The sequence below is a fragment of the Callithrix jacchus genome, chromosome X, assembly GCF_049354715.1.
Source record: "Callithrix jacchus isolate 240 chromosome X, calJac240_pri, whole genome shotgun sequence".
Taxonomy (NCBI): Eukaryota; Metazoa; Chordata; class Mammalia; order Primates; family Cebidae; genus Callithrix; species Callithrix jacchus.
The window spans coordinates 124,758,992-124,776,460 of NC_133524.1; positions in this window are offsets into that span (position 1 = coordinate 124,758,992).

Sequence of the window (17,469 nt, forward strand, 5' to 3'; positions counted from 1 at the left end):
ATGTGCTCTCACTCATATGTGGAAGCTAAAAATAGGTGGGTCTCACAGAAGTCAGAAGTAAAACAGAGGATACTAGAGTCTGGGAAGGGTGGAGGAGAGAGATTTGTTAAAAGACAAAATTACAGCTAGATAGGAGGAATAAGTTTTAATGTACTATTGCACTATTGAATTACTACAGTTAATAATCTATAGTTTCAAATAGCTAAAAGGAAGACATTGAATATTACCAAGACAATTGGTAAATGTTTTGGCTCAACTGGCCAAGAAGATGAATATCTAAATATTGTTGCTCCCGCTTATGTCATTTACAGCTTCTCTTTTATCATTTCTTCCCCCAGACCTCACTCCTGGCTCGAATATCCCATCTTCAGCAACTTCTGAACACATTAGGGGCAACTGTATGTAGCTTGTTTCCTGATGTTGTGCCTTTCTTTACAGCAAGATAGTGATTACTTCTGGGCCTAAGTAAAAGAGGGAAATCAGGGTCCTAGAGCTGCCTCACCTGTTCATCCAGACTCATAATGTTGTACTGGCCCGAGCATAGAAAGTCAACACCAAGACAAAAGTATGCCAAATTGCAGGGTCTTTCTTGCCGGCGGCCACGGAGGACTTGAGTCTCTCCAACCCGTGGCCCCAAAAGGAGGGTGTCAAGACCTTTTATACCCATAAAACCACCCCAGGAGTGAGGGTGAGGGTGAGGGTGAAGGGCAGGGGTGGGGGTGAGGGGCTTCAGATGTTCTGAGGGCTAGTGGATTCTGTAAATCACCTCCTAGGTGAAGAGGAGGGTGAGGGGCTCCGAACACTCCAAGGGTCAGGGGACTTTTGACATTCTGATTGTTACTTAAGTGGTTCACAAAAGTCAAGATTAGCATTTGTTTACACATTGTCTGGGTAGGGTGAAAATTACAGTCCTTAATTACTTATTACAAGTCGCAGGGGCCAAGATGGCATGGGTTTGGACTGCTTGCCTGTCACATTTGGGTTACAGAGAGCAGTTTCCATAGAAAGCCGAGGTATGGTTGAGGTATGCAGTTTTATGGCGCTTTTACCATGTCACAATAAAGCATTAGAGATTTCTCTTAAAGGTTCAGCTGAGCGCAACCCCCCCCCCCGCCGCAGAAAACAAGTGTGTGCACACACGCTAGAAAGAGGATGGGGGGAGGGGGCAACATCCAAAACAATCATCTCATTAATCAAAGAAAGAGCAGAGACCTGATGCAGTAATACAGAAAAGATTCTGTGGCTCTTATGACTTAGTGGATGGATCTTATACACTCTCTGGACTCCAGTAGAGTTATGTAAAATTTTCCTCTTATTATTGTAAATTCAAAAATCTTTTATGACCTTTTACTATTTGCCAGGCAGGCACTGAGACCGTACAGGTGAAGAAAACACAACCCCCTATAACCCCACTTTGGTGCCTATACCATACCTCATACATATCTCTATTATTTGACCCACCATTTCTTCCCAAATCAAAAGAGAGCATCCTCATATCTCCAGTGCCTATTACAATGTCTGGACCATTGTAGAAACTCCATACAGGCAGAAAACAAGAAGAATTTTGAATAAAGTGAATTCTACTTTTTCACTGACTCCAGAGACGGGTGTAATTTCTTAATGGATCTTCAATGATCACTAGTTGCAAACACTTTACTTTTTAGTCTTCTCAATCAATGATCTATGATATGTTAACAAAGCATAAAAGCACAAAGGAAGTACCTTCAGATTTAGGGAACCCCTTTGCGCTGTAACTATAACCACCCCAATAATGTAGTTGATCTTTTAGGTGAGTTGGATACGCCTGAGCTTCTTAAGCAGGGGCACCTGCAGCAGCAATTTCTTGCAGTGCCTCTCCCATAAAGCAAGCTCCCTGATTTAAATATAACCCCAGAGGAAAAAACGTTCCCTCCCAGCAATTGTTGAGTGAACCCACAGCTGCTATCTATTGTTAGGCACCAGCTCAAGCAATCAGGCTTTCTTTGTATTAGCTGAAAAACGAGGAAATCGCACATCCACGCCTAACTGCCTCACACCTGTGCTTGCAAAAGCGGCAGCAGCACTGAGCATCTTGTGACTAAATCTGGAAAATTGTCTACTTCAAGCAAGTGTTTCGGTAAGCCTCTCTTCCAGCTACACATATGATTTGGAATGCACATATTTGTTCCTTCTTCCTGGTAATCTTTCAACTCTAAGCTCTGCCTGGTACAAGACTTAGATCATGGCTTTATGCTGCAATCCAAGAAATAGCTTACAATGGTCAGTCTGAAAATTATTAGCACATAGGACCTCACTAAGTGCAGAGAGACCTCAAGAGGGAAACTGAAAGTCAACTCATTGCCAGACTCTGATTTTCAAGTAATAACAGCAACAATTTATTTTTTGCTTACTATATGACAAGCACTGTTTTAAAACCATTATTCTATTTTTCACAGGTAAGGGAACTCCGGCACATATATGCTAAATAACCTGTGCGAGATTGCATAGCTAATAGATGTGAACTCAATTAACTCTATGTGATTTTTCAAATTAATTTATTCATTAACCCACTCCCCTTAACACAATTGAAAATATTTGTTAAACAAATGATTATAATTTATTGATTTTAAATCAAGAGCCTTTTAATTACTATCATTTTTATTTTATTTTTTTATCTTCATCATAGCACTTACAGTTGGCTCTGCTCTCTAGGCATGGCCAATGGCCAAGAATCACTCCAAGTCTCTGCTCCTGCTCTTCTCTCAACCCCATGTCTACCTATCAAAACCCTACACACCTTCAAGGTCCATCTCAAATACTCTTGTGCCCGAGTTACAGACGATGGGCTCAGGTCACTCTCTGATAGGATGTGTTCTTAAAGGCCCCTGGTCCCTCACTCACCCAAGAATGGGGGAGAGGACTCCACCAGGCAAGGTGGGCTTAAGTAAATATTGGACCCCAAAGAGTTTTGCAGAAAGTGATTTATTTAGGCAGAGAGAGAGAAAAAGGAGAAAGAACTAGGGTGAGAGAGCGAGCTCTCACGCTGTGGTGAGAGGGGATCCAGAAATGGAGAAAATGGAGTCCATACAGATGTGGGAGAAGGGGGCTTTTAACCTGAGTGTTATTCCTGCCCTATTCAAGTTTTTTGTCCTATGAAAGGAGTTACTTTAAACTTCCTCTGGAGTGATTAATCTTTGATTTCTGACATCTAATTTGCTGTTGTGCCCAGAGTCCTCCCACAGCTTTTCGTGGGCTTTCTAGACAAAGGAAGTTCACCTTGGCAGTCTATCTTTCCGCACGTGCTAAAGTTAAACAAAGACCTCTAGTCTCCTGGATGGGGAGGTATGGCGCAGGGAAGTTCTTGCCTTTGAAACCATGCCCCCTTGTGGACCGGGAAGAGAATACATTCCCTCACTCTGAAACTTTCCTAGTCATCTAGCTAGATACAATCTCTTATCCCTCATATTTCTCTGTTGGGAAACTGTTATTGTCTAGCTTTCAGTAGATATTAGGGTAATTATTTTATGCTCACCTTCTACTCAACCATTAGTTCCCTAGGGGCAAGAATTAAGACACACTCGTCTTTGAATCATTTGCAGGGCCTAACATAGAGCCTTGCAAATAGTGGATGTGGAATATATGTTCATTGAGTTCTGAGTTGAAAACTCTGTGTACGTGTTGCCATGAAACAAAGAAGAACAGAGAGAGATGGTGAAAAAAAAATGTAAAGTGGAAGAAAGGTTAGAATTTTAAAGAGCTTAAGAAATAAGCCAGAAGAAAATAAGTACAAGTACTCAAAGTCTGCATGTCAAGGGAAGCTAGGAAGAGTATGGAAGCTAGGAACCATGTGAAAATCTATTTGATCAGAAAAATTGTTAATGTTTTACAAAATGAAGCTACTCCTCTCCTATCTTGGAAGACAGAGTCAATAATGTTCAGTCTTCCAAAATTATATACTTCTCCCAAATTTCTGCTAAAATAACTTGACACTAATCCAGCTGATCATTTATTATACAGCATTAGATAGTTAAGCTTTCTGTATGTATCTGACTCTTTTCTTGCTATTAGTTGAATCTTTTTGACTTTATGTTCTGCCATTTACCAACAATTTAATTATTTTATTATGTTAACTATCCGGCTGGATTCCCATTGTTCTCTTGAGCCTGTGATAGGAATATTAGCAGATATATGCTACGCTCTTTATGATCTTGTGGTTTTCCTCCTGGCACATTCTCATGCCACATGGTTCCTACCCTATTTCCTATAGCAGGGTTCAGCCCAAACTCTCAATCAATATGGTTTCCATATGTCAGCTCATGAATCAGTGTCAGTCTGTGATGGAGTTTACTCCTGCTGGGGATGAAATTTAATTATAATTTTATAATTTTTTTCTGTTTGTCTATTTATCTTTTTTTACAGAGACTAAGTTATTCCCATAATTCAGTGTATTCAACTGAAAGGGTTGTTTTTATATTAACACTCTGGCCTTTCTGCTTACTTGTTTTTAAGTTGACTTGTGTGATAACAGTGATAGTCGTTGGTAGGGGTGTGTGTGTGTGTGTGTGTGTGTGTGTGTGTGTGTTCTTATGTGGCAAAACAAATAAAATGCATGCTGGCAATCTAATATTAGTTATCTAGGTATTTATCTATATTTATATATTTAAACACACACATACACAAACAGTTTCTTCTCTTCTTTTAACTAACCTGGGAACCTCTGCTCCAAAGGATGCTGATAACCTTAATGAGTGCATGCAAGGATGAGAGCAAACCAATTCCAGTTAATGGTCTTATTCTGCTGGTGGTGGACAGGCATTTTCTTCAAGTATAAAAGCCAGTATGTTTTATTTAGTTCAGTTACACAATGGCATGAATTTCTTCTAAGAGTCTACATAAGGAAAATCTATAAATTTATTAAGGTAAGAAGTCTATTAAGCCCTGCCATTTATAATCATTCCACCTAATGTATAGAGTGTGTAAATAGTGCTCCTGAACAGTCTAGAGATACATTCATCTATTTACCCTTGAATCAGGCACTCCCACATTGCAGCATATTTGTATTTATAGATTTTTTTTTTCCCTTGGAACTCAGCCTCACAGACACTTCAGTGCAGTCTCTCACCATCCTTTTGCAGCTTCCTGGTGGAGATGACATTTGCTCAGCTAGAGAATAGACACTTTCTAGCTGAGTTGCTCATCACACTGATACCCTAAGGCCTAGCTGATTGGCTGTCAGAGGACTCCAGCTGTTTAGCTGCCGTGATGTGTCTTTCATAGGAAAAGACATTTCCTGGAACATCAACAGCTTGTTAAGAACTGGGGAGTACAGGGGAGAAAATTTAAAATTTTGGAGCAACTGAGTGTTTTGAACTTGGAGGAGGCATGAAGATGAAACAGAGAAAGGGATGAAGGGGAGACTTTTCCCCCGTCTGTGTATGAAAGACTCATTTTCAGAGCTAAGCTTACAATTTGGGATGAGCAGCCCTCCAAAGCTTAGTGGGTCAAGTGTTGGTAGGAGAAGCAAAGTCTGTTAACCACCCTAGGGGTGCACAGACCACATGAAGATGTGAACTCATCAAAGAAGCTGGAAAACTCCTCAGGAAATTGTCAGCAATTTGAGTTCAATCTGATTTTCTTTGTGCCTTGATTTCCTCTTCGGAAAATCAAGGGTGAAGAATACTCTTGGACGTGCTTATAAGATCCCAGAGAACAAAAAGTTAACCAAAGATACTTGGATTCCAAATGTCCCTTTGGGGAGCCAAGTTGGTAGCCAGAGCACACAGAAGGGAGGACCACGGTGCTAATGAGGCCATGCTTGCCGACTGAAGCCCATGTGGGCCAATTAGCTCTGCTTTCTTCTGCCACCATCAACTGACCCCTGAACTCTGGCCTTTTACCTCACAGATCTATGCCATTAGTCATTGGGGTCACCAAGAGAGAGTCTGTGGTTGTCTCAGTGAAAACTTAACAGAGCATGTTTCCAAGTGTCACCTTGATGTGTGAGGGGCAGCACAACAACTCCTCGGAGTACCAAGCACTGTTTAACGGTCTCCTGGAGTCCTTCTGCCATCTGTGCTTCCCAGTCTGACATATCTTATCACTCTCTATTGTCATTGTCTGCTTGCCTGTTTGTTTTCTCCCACCAAACTGTGAGCTCTTTGAGAACTTATATTGGTTTATCCTAAGTATTGTATCTTACTCAATTCTGTAACCTTGGCAACTCATACAGTATAGCCGTCTAGTAAGAGCTCAGTAAACCTTAGGTGACTGAATGAAGGAATGTAAAGGGCCTACCTCCAGCATTCCCGAACATGGTTTGACAACAACTCAGTGGATCAGCAATTTCACCATAAAAATCTGCAAAAATATCCTGGAATAAATGCATATAATTCACTCCAAAAATTTTAACAGATAAATGCCTTTTCAAAAATATGACCTATGTGCCAAGGGACAGATGTGGATAGTAACAACTCAGTCTGCCAGGGTAATACAAGCACCTGAAGGTTGTTAATCAGTGACCTAACCCTGGCTTATTCACTTGCATATGCAACAAAGCAAAGCCCTTTCGAATAAAAAGTAAAATCATCATCTGAATTTACAATGGGTAATCACTCTTTTGGATTGGAGTTCATAGAAGGTGAAGATGGTGCTTCACCAAAAAGCCATACTCATCAAATGCACTGAGGAAGAAACATGAGTACGTTGAGTTCTGATTTCAGTAATAAGTGAGCCATACTCTCTCACCTAGCCTCCCTGTGGCTCTGAGGCCTAAAACATTGTACCCTCCACTCATGCTTGTCAGGATTAGTTTATTTGTTGTTTAATGCTCAACTCAGATGTCACTACCTCTAGGATGTCTTCACTGACCACCATTCCCAAGGTGGATTCTGAGCCTTTACTATAAACTTCCATAGATACCATGATTTCTTCCTTTATTGGAACTTTATGTTTTATTGTAAGTCTCCCTTTACCTATGTACCTTATCTGATAGACTGTGAGTTTATTGACAATAAAAATTCTATTTCAGTAGGTCTGAGGTAGAGTAATTGTTATGACTAAGGAAGTTTGGGATATACTGTTCTAATTCATCGGATTCACAGTCCCGGATGAAACACTACCACTAGCCAACCCAATCAGAAACACAGTTTTGATGCCAAAATTAACCCTTTTGCTCCCAAATACCAGTTGGAGAAAGACTAAGAAGTAAGGAATACCCAGTGAGGTAGCTACTATTCTATGACCATTTATGAAGAGATAAACTGAAGGTTTGACAGTTTATGTGATTTTCCTAGTTACTGACTATAAGTGCTGGAGCCAAAATTCAAAGCCAGATCTGTTTTTTTTTTTTTTTTTTCTAAAACTGTATTTTGAAAATGTTAAAAATACAGGAAAGTTTAAAGGGGTTGAAAATCACATACTCACAGCCTAAATTCTGCCATTAATATCTTCCTCTGTTTTATCACATATTCATCATCCCCTTGCCCCTCTACTTATTGATCAATTTATCTTAATTTTGATGCATTTCAAAGTAATTGCAGACATCAGTATACTTCAACTATATGCCATATGATTATAGCATGCATATCATCAACTAGGATTTAATATTTTTTACAGGGTGTTTTCTTTTGATGTAAAACTTATGATGAAATGCACAAACCTTACATGTGCATTTGCTGCACTTTGATAAATGCATACACCTCAGCTACCCAAATCCCTATAAAGATTTAGAACATTATAATTACCCTAAAATGTTCTCTCATGTCCTTTCCCAGTCAATGCCACAACAATATCCAGAGGGAACCGCTTTTCTGAAATTCTTCCACTATAGTTTAGTTTCTTCTGCACTAGAGTGTATATAAATGGAATCACAAGGTCTGTCCTCTTTTGTGTAAGCATTTACCCATGTGGTTTTATAAATCAGTATTGTGTTCCATTCCATTATTGAATTGTGCTCCATTATATGGAGATACCCCAGTTTGTTTACTTATTCTCCTATTGACGGATAATATTTCTACTTTCTGGCTATGATGAGTACTGCTGCCATGAAAATTCTTGTACAAGTTTTTGTGTGGATATATACTTGTATGTGTCTTGAGTACATACCTAAGAATGGAGTTGCTAGGTCATAGGGTCATAGGATATGTATGCTTAGTTTTATAAGAAATTGCTATACCCTTTTCTCAAAGTGGTTTCAGCATTTTAACACTCCCATCAGCAACACTCAATAGTTCCAATTCCTCCACATTCTCATCAACACCTGGTGTTGTTGATCTTTTGCATTTTAGTCATGGTGGTGGGTATGTGATAGCATCTCATTGTCTAACTCAGACTTTTTAAATTTCAAAATTAATGGCTTTTTCAGCCTGATCACATTACAAATGTATGTAGGTATATAAAAATAACTAGAAACTCATAGTATAAGGCACAACATGAGAAGTGCAATATAAATAAAGTGCCAAAATATCATAGAGAGATAGAACTTCCAGCTAAGATATGCAATATGATGTCGTATATTCATTTTTTCATTCATTCAAAAATACTTATTAAGAACCAATTAGATAATGGGAATATAACAGTAAACAAAACTTCAAAGGCCCCTGCCATCATAGCACATTATTTTTTTTGCTGTTGTTGTTGAGGCAGGGTCTCTCTCTGTTGCCCAAGCTATAGTGTAGTGGCGTGATCATAGCTCATTGCAGCCTAGACCTCCCAGGCTCAAGTGATCCTCCTGCCTCAGGTTCCCAAGTAGCTAGGACTACAGGTGTGCACCACCACACTTGGCAAATTTTTTAAATGTTTTTTGTAGAGACAGGGTCTTGTCACATCATCCAGGCTGATCATGAAACATAAATTCTATTGAGGTGAGGGGACACAATAAACATACTAGTAAAATGCCTTTCAGATGGTGATAAATGCCATTGGGTAAAATAATACAGGGAAGATAGGGAATAGGGAAGGCTGGAAGGAGGTGACTATTTTATATAAGTTAGGCAAAACATTTGAGATAGATCTTGAAGAATGACTAAGGTTCAACCTGAGGCAAATAAGTAAAACTTCAAATAGGAGCCACGTGGACACAAAGATAACATTGATCAGTGAGAAAGAACAAAGACTGAGTGTGGTAGGAGCCTCAGGTCTGTCTTGGAGCACATTGGGAAACAAAGCTGAAAAGACTGGGGAGAGAAGTTTATGGAGCTTTTACCTACTTCATCAGGTAACAAAGAGCCACAGACTAAGTTTTAGCAAGATGGACCCAATAATGGACCTATAAAAAAACTAAATTTGTGGCATTTCATTTGGTTGAATAAACATTTTGCAGTGCCTACTATGTGTATCACAGAAAGGATTGTAGGAGGGAGAAACTAAAAACTGTGGTGAGAAGTAGGAAAAATAATGGATTATTTGCTGCCATTGTCCAGGCTTAAGGCAATAAATATCTTAACTAAGACTGTGAAAATAGTAATTGAAAGATATAAAATTTACTGAGGAGATAGAATTAAGAGCCTTGGTGGCTTAAGGTGGCAGTGCTAATCTCTTTTCTGCTTGGGGTAGCATATATACATCTTCCAGTAGCAACGACAAAAAAATGAATATTGGCAGCAGTACCCATGCAGAATCAGGCTTTCCTTTTGAAGAATTGGGACTTTTTCCATTGCCTGCTAAAGCATAGCCCTCCACCCTCCAGTCCAGAGTGGTTGCGCCTATTTGAACCTCTGTGTTTCTATACAGTATCAACGGAATCTCAAACACTTGGGCCATGGCATCCGAGGGTATGAGAAATGCTCACCAGAATTTTTGCACATAGCTGAAAAGGTGTTTCTTTCTAAGAAGAAAACAAAAGAAAATACCAAGAAACAATACCACCACCGCCATCTACATTTCTTCTACTGGCTTATCAAATGCCTGAAAGTTTCACCATTCAATGGGAGAGTTCAGAGTCAAAGAGTCAATATTTAGGCCCTTCTGGAATCATGTGTATTGAAATTATATTGAGAACTCCTGCTTGAGAGAAACAAGAGATTCACATGGATTCATGTGTCTCACGCCTCAATTACCCTTTCTCATTGAGTAGAATGGGAACCTCAGAAAAAGAGGTCTCATGGCATAGTTAACTGAGGATGGGTGATAGGGATAGTAAGATCTATAATTAGCTGAGGATGGGTGGTGGGGATATTAAGAAGATCTGCAACAGAAAATAGGCCTAGGTAGAGCTCTGATGGCATATGTGAGCCAAAGTCAGTTGTTTAAGGGTGTGAATGAATGGGAGAATGAGCCACCAAAAGGCAATAGCAGCAGGATACGTGCTTCAAAGATTTTCCTGTCATCAAATTGCTGGAGTGTGGAAAGTTCAAAAGGGTAAGAATCACTGGCTTAAATAAATTGTATCTGCAATAAACCAAAGCTCTGAAACTTAAAAATGTCAGTATCACAACAGAGGTTCCCAGCCTGGGCCACCTCAGTATCCTCCGCATCTCTCTCAAAATACAGTAGTGACTGAGTCACCACGGTGGGCCCCCATTTAGCATCTGCTGCATATATGTCACTTTACTCTGTAAATTCCTGCTACTTGGTTAAAGACACTGCTGCTTTTCAAAGCAGTGAGTAGGATGGGGGAAGGTGGATCTCAACTCACCAAGTGTCAAAGTAATGAACGGGGGAAGTGAAGCGAAGTGAAGCCAATGATCAGCAGCAGCAGGAGCTACAAAGAAGGCTTCAACCAACCTTCATGCCTCTCACTTTAACTAAAGGGTTGATAAAGAAAAGGGCCTTGTGAGGCATAGGACAAAAGGCAATGCCTGAGTAGAGTGGGCACTGGATCAATGAATGCTGAATGAAAAAGTCAGAAAAGTAGCATGAGGCCAGGTGGAGATTCCCAGTGCCCAGAGGTAGAGATTTGCTTTTTTAAGAAAAAAACCCTGCCTCACTCTACATATCGTGGCATCTATTTTCTTCTAAAATGCGGAAAGCCGTCTCTCTTTTGTGCTTTATAAATAGAAGATGCATCCCTTTCCATGGGATCTGGGTGTGTGGGTGTACATGCAAATGACTGTAACATAATTGTAATCCATGGAATGAGCCTGGTTCACATGAGAGATCCATTAATTTGAACGCTACACACAGAATTGGTGATGACTTAACCAGTGGGTGTTGTAAACAAGATAATAAGGGAGATACTTCATCTATTCAAGGAAATATTTAAGTAACCACTTATATCAAACACAAGAATAATTCTTATTAATATTTTTAAGTGACTCTTCTGGAGACCTACATCCGAAGCAATACAACATCAAAATGCTTCATGAATTCAGACTGGTCTCAGCTCACCATCTCAATCAGTTATTCCAAATTATCAATGTTATACCATAGTTTAAGAAATATGGAACATTATTTGACTGTGAAGGTATAGCTAATATTAAATGCTCCCTGAAAAGCTTGGAATTTTTACTGAGACACTGAAAGCCCTAAGAGGCCAGCAGAAAATGTGGAGGGTTCTCTGAATTCTATCAAGGGTATTCTTATGAATTTCAAAAAAAGGAGAATCTTTATCCACTTCAGTTACATTCTACCACTCTGCAGACAGTTTCCACTTGTGAAATACCACTAGGGTATGCTCTACCTTGGGAAAAAAAATAATTCCCTTTTTTTTTTGGCACTCTAGAGATGTGCAAGAATGAGCCAAGTATCTTTTAAAGTGAAGTGTTTACACTCTATACTGTTTATCTTCCCATTTACAGACAAAGAAGAAGCCTTTCTTAAGAACGTCCTCAAAAGTCTTGAAAACATTTCTAGGGGAGAAGAACGAAAGAGGCAGATTGAGTTTGACCTTAAAGAAGAACTGGGAGTGAAAACCCAGATATGGAGTATGGAAATTGCAGCTCCTACTTGCTAAAGTATACCTAGGCTGAGATGAGCGGAACCAGGGTGGGGGTGGGGGGTAGTTCTCTGGTTTAATAAAGGTAAACCAACTCATTAGATTTCAGAGAAGATTGGAGATGATGAAATATTTGGGAAGAAAAACAGAATAGAGTCCATCTCTAAAGAACCAACAATAGCTGTGGCTCCCAAAGCAAACTATAAGATAAGCAGTCCGAGCAATACTGGCATAATTAGCAAAGTAAGAATAAAAGAATAAAACTTAGTAGACTATTTTCTCCTTACCTTGGAGTATGGGGAGAGAAACTGGTAACATTGACAGGCCCAATCTGAACTCAAAGGAAGACAGAACAAACTAAAAGGACAGTCTCTGACTCTGCATTTATTTTCCAACCCCACCTACTTTTAAGGCCTTAGAAAACAGAGGAGACATACACAGCAGGGCAAATGCTTTAGATTTTTAATAATAAAACAGCATAATCTAACAGGCAAAGTTGTGGGCTGAAAGCCGGCAGAGCTGTCCTCTAGTCCAGCTCTGTCTAGTGACCTTAGGCATATCATTAAACCTCTCATGATTCCAGTTAATTGGTGTATACAATGTGAGCCTGGGTTTAATTGTGTAATTGTGTGTACAATCCACTTGTGCAGAATTATCTCTGACGCTCCTAAATATTTTAAAATTATACAGTATCACAAAATCTTTAATAGTCTATAATTCAATGATTCCATCCACCCAAGAAAAAATTGTAGCCCCCAGAGATTTAGCTAAGGAGAGTATGTACATGTGTGTGCACGCACAGAAGAGAGAAGGAGAAAGGCAGAGGAAGAAATGATTCATTATGAGCACACAATAAAACCAGCAAGAAGAAAATAGATGGTTTAAAAATAAATGGATGTCTAGTTATTTTGACTTACTCTAAACAAGCCTGCAACATGAACGGGTTGCAGCCTGAAAAGTCTGTTTTGAAAGTTCCCTCAGATTTTTAACCACAAATCCTGTCTCAAAGTCATGCAAAGGAAATTCTCTTGTGTGTCTTTAAATCTCCATCAGCTAATACATGAAAATGAGGGTAGGACCAGCTATGCAGTGGGGAATAAACCAACAGGACCCTAATTTTATGCCATACCAATGTCTTGTAATTGTTCTCAGAGTGCAATAGACAGCTTACTTTTTTATTAGCAAGCTATTATTTTTACAAGATAAACAACAAATCCAGACCCAGAACAGGGGTTGGCAAACATTTTGCACAAAAAGCCAAACAGTAAAGATTTTAGGCTTTGCAGGTCACATACTGCCTCTGTCACATATTCTTCTGCTGTTTGTTTATTTTGGTTTTGATTGTTTTTGAATCCTTTAAAATTGTGAGTACAGGCTGGGCACGGGGGCTCAAGCCTGCAATCCCAGCACTTTCAGAGTCTGAGGGGGGAGGATTGCTTGAGCCAAGAAGTTCAAGACCAGCCTGAGCAACAGAGGGAGAACTTGTCTCTACAAAAAGTTAAAAAATTTGCCAGGCATGATGGCACACACCTACAGTCCCAGCTACTCAGAATGCTGAGGTGGGAGGATCACTGGAGCCCAGAGGTTGACACTGTAGTGAGCAGAAATCATGGCATTACACTTCAGCCTATGCCACAGAGGGAGACCCCATTTCAAAAGAAGCAAAAATCATGAGTACAAAAACAGGCCATAGGCTGGATTTGACCTGCTGGCAGTAGTTTGGCTACTCCTCCACCAAATTAAGCAAGCAAATAATAGTAGCAGTGTGGGCTCGAATCTACCAGGTGTATGCAGTCAAAGTCAAATAGACTTAGACCAAGTAAATCTATTAAGCTGTGTTCCAAAAGAGCTGTAGCCAAATATATAGGCAAGAAAGTACATTGAGGCCCTTGTAGAATAGCCGCAGCATTTCTTTAAGGTATTACTATTGACATTATTTATAGCTAGGATTTGAACCCTGGCAGACTGACTCCAAAGCCAATGTTCTTATCCACTGTGCTTATTCTGAAATAGCACCTTGTGAGTGGCTTTGAAGCGGCATCTCACATTTTAGATAAACAGGGTGTTCTTTACTCTTTCTGTAAATCAACTCCTAGTTCTCAGTGATTTACATGAAAATTTCAGATGGACTGTGAATATATACTTGTTTCCAACAGATTAGTCTTAAGCTTCACTGCCTTCCCCCTTCCCCCAATCTTCTTTGCCAAGTACTTAATGATCTATAAACAAATACTTAAAAATACAAATGACAATTCTGATATATATGGGATTCCTTTAGGAATAATTTTATAAGCTAAGGAGACCTTTCAAAATATTAGTGATTCCTCAATGGAATAGCCTAGAAAGACCAGAACCAAACCCAAACACACACAGGAGCTTAAGGTATATGCTAAAGGTGGTATTCACATTTATGGGGAAGAGATTGTTGATAAAACAGTATTGAGACAATTGGGCAGAAATCTAGAAAAAGAGTAAAGTTGAATCCACAACTCACATCTGACCCAAAACGAATTTCAGATGGGTCAGTGTTTTAGCATAAAAACTAAAATTATTAAAGAGTAGAAGGAAGGTCATTTAATAATAATCTTGGAATGGAGAGAATTGCTTTCTAAGTATGACACAAAACCCATAAGCCAAAAAGAAAATAAATATTTCTTCACAGCAAAACTTCCTTGATGTTAAAAAAAATTCACAGACAGAAACATTTGCAATTTATACTACAGAAAATGAATTAATTTTCTTTTTTCTTTCTGTTTTTCTTTTTATTTGAGATGGAGTTTAGCTCTTGTTACCCGGGCTGGAGTACAATGGTGCGATCTCAGCTCACCGCAACCTCCGCCTCCTGGGTTCAGGCAATTCTCCTGCCTCAGCCTCCTGAGTAGCTGGGACTACAGGCATGTGCCACCATGCCCAGCTAATTTTTTTGTATTTTTAGTAGAGACGGGGTTTCACCATGTTGACCAGGATGGTCTCGATCTCTTGACCTCGTGATCCACCAGCCTCGGCCTCCCAAAGTGCTGGGATTACAGGCGTGAGCCACCGCGCCCGGCCTAGATTCTCATAAGGAGCCTGCAACCTAGATCCCTCACATGTACAATTCACAATAGGGTTCATGCTCTTAGAAGAATCTAATGCCACTGCTGAGCTGACAGGAGGCGGAGCTCCGGTGGTGATGCTCAATTGCCTGCTGCTCACTTCCCGCTGTGCGGTCCGGTTCCTAACAGGCCACGGATCAGTACTGGTCTATGGCCCAGACAGTATAATCTGGGATGGAGCCTGAAAAAATTCTGCATTCCCAATAAGCTCCCAGGGGACACTGACATTAGTGATGCTGGACCTTGCTTGAGTAGCAAGCGCTACACCATTGCAAAAGCCTCCCACCAAATCCCTACCCTGAGTATCTCTCTACTCTAATCCAAATGTTCCTGTTTCACAATGTACAATGATTCCCTATTATCTATTGTATAAAGTCAAAGTCCTCAGCCTGTCTATCAAAATTTTTTGGCAGCTGGCCATATTTATGCTTTTAGTAATATTTCTTACTGCTCTCCACCAGGCACTTTCTGCTCCTGTCAACCTGATCTCCTCACCACCTTCTGCACTCATCATATTTATTCCTTTTCCTGGGCTTTCTATCATCACCTTGTCCACTTATTTCCTGCCATCACCAGTATACATATAACTAGCACGTCTTCATGTCTTCCACCCTCCTCTGCTATCCAAACTCGGCCTCTAAGACCTAGCTCAGGTCTTACTTCCCCATAAAATTTTCCCCACTTTATTTTTACCTAACAGTTTTATGAGTCACAATCTCAACTTCCAAGCTTAATTTTAAGCAATTTTAGGTCAGGAATATAGCTCATAAGTCTTAATAGCTCTGGGGCACCCAGCACAGGGTTGGACACGTAAAAAGTAAGTAAGTGTCAATTGGCTGAATCTGCCTGTCACATTCAATGTGGCCGCATGCCTACCAGCACTGCCAAAATTTACTCCCAGGTTTTACAACAATGGAGAGAATCTCTGAAAAAAATTCACTCTCCTCCTCCCTGCCACCTTCCTCCAGACGAAGTTACTGTCTTATTTATTCTTTCCACATCACTGGAAGGTAAGAAGGTAACATATTGAAAGGACAGCTTTTATTATGGGAGGCAATAGAAGGGGAAATAATGTCACAGGTAATCCAAAAGCCATTTCATTTTGGATTCGAAATCCCTTCTTTGATCAGGAAGGCAGATGTGCTGTGAACTCATTAGGGTTTCCCTAAGCAGTGTGAATCATCCACAAGAACACATTGAGAAGGTAGCCAGGGGAGAGACATGAGAACACAGTGGCTGATGAAGGAAGACCGTCTGAGAAAGATAAATACCCCAAAACAGATAATGCACATTGAAGGTAATGAACGAAACAAGTAACACAAAGGTGGAGACAGACCAAGAGAGACATGACCCTGAGGCCTTGCATATTCCACACATCAGGCCGTAAAGACCATTTTACAAAAGAACTACATCCAATATATTTTGAATATTTGCTATCTTTCAGGCATTGTACTATTCACTTTGCACAAATCAACTCATGTTAATCCATACCACAATCCTGCTAGTTACATGCTAAGGGTAGTCCCATTTCTCTGATGAGGAAGCTGAGGCTCAGAAAGGTTAAGTGACTTCTCCATGATCACACAGCTAGGAATTGGTTGAGCCGGGACTTGAATCCAGTACAATCTGAAGCCAAAGCCTGTATTCTCAATCTCTGTATTCTAGGTCTAGCCCTCATCCACATTTTGGTAGATATTACATGGAAATCTCTATGACGGATTCATGGAAATTTGGAAAGCAGGAGAAAGTTACTATTCAGTTCCTATCCAAACCTAGATACCTCATAATCTCCTGCCCCTTGACTGCCCTAGGCTACCCAGGGCATCTCATCAGGTGTGGAAGAAACCCCAGAATTATGCTTCCAAGGAAGTATGCTCAATATATATATATATATTTTAATTTATTTTTTTAATTTTTGAGATGGAGTTTCACTCTGTCCCCCGTCTGGAGTGCAGTGATGCTAACTCAGCTCACTGCAACCTCCACCTCCTGGGTCCAGGCAATTCTCATGCCTCAGTCTCCTGAGTAGCTGGCATGCACCACCACACCCAGCTAATTTTTGTATTTTTAGTAGAGATGGAGTTTCACCCTGTTGGCCAGGATGGTCTCCATCTCCTGATCTCGTGATCCGCCTGCCTTGGCCTCTCAAAGTGCTGAGATTACAGGCATGAACCACCATGCCCTGGGCTGCTCATTCTATATTTTAAGCCCTTAATTCCAAAGCCTGCAGGGTGGCAATGAGTGTAATTAAATAATCAAATTCTGTTACCAGGTAACTAATGGATTACCCCTCCCAGGTAATATAAAGCATTAGCTCTATTAAAACAGAACACCCTAAAGAGGCAATCTAATGACAGGAATTTGGGCACTTTGCCAGGCCCAAGGGAAAGCAAGTTTGGAGCCAAAAAACCTTTTCATGCCCCTCCTAGAGTGCCTTTTCTTCCTTTGGGTTTGATGTGTGCCTTAAACACATCATTGCTTGCACTTTTCTTATTTAACAACAAGCAGTAGAACAGAATGTGG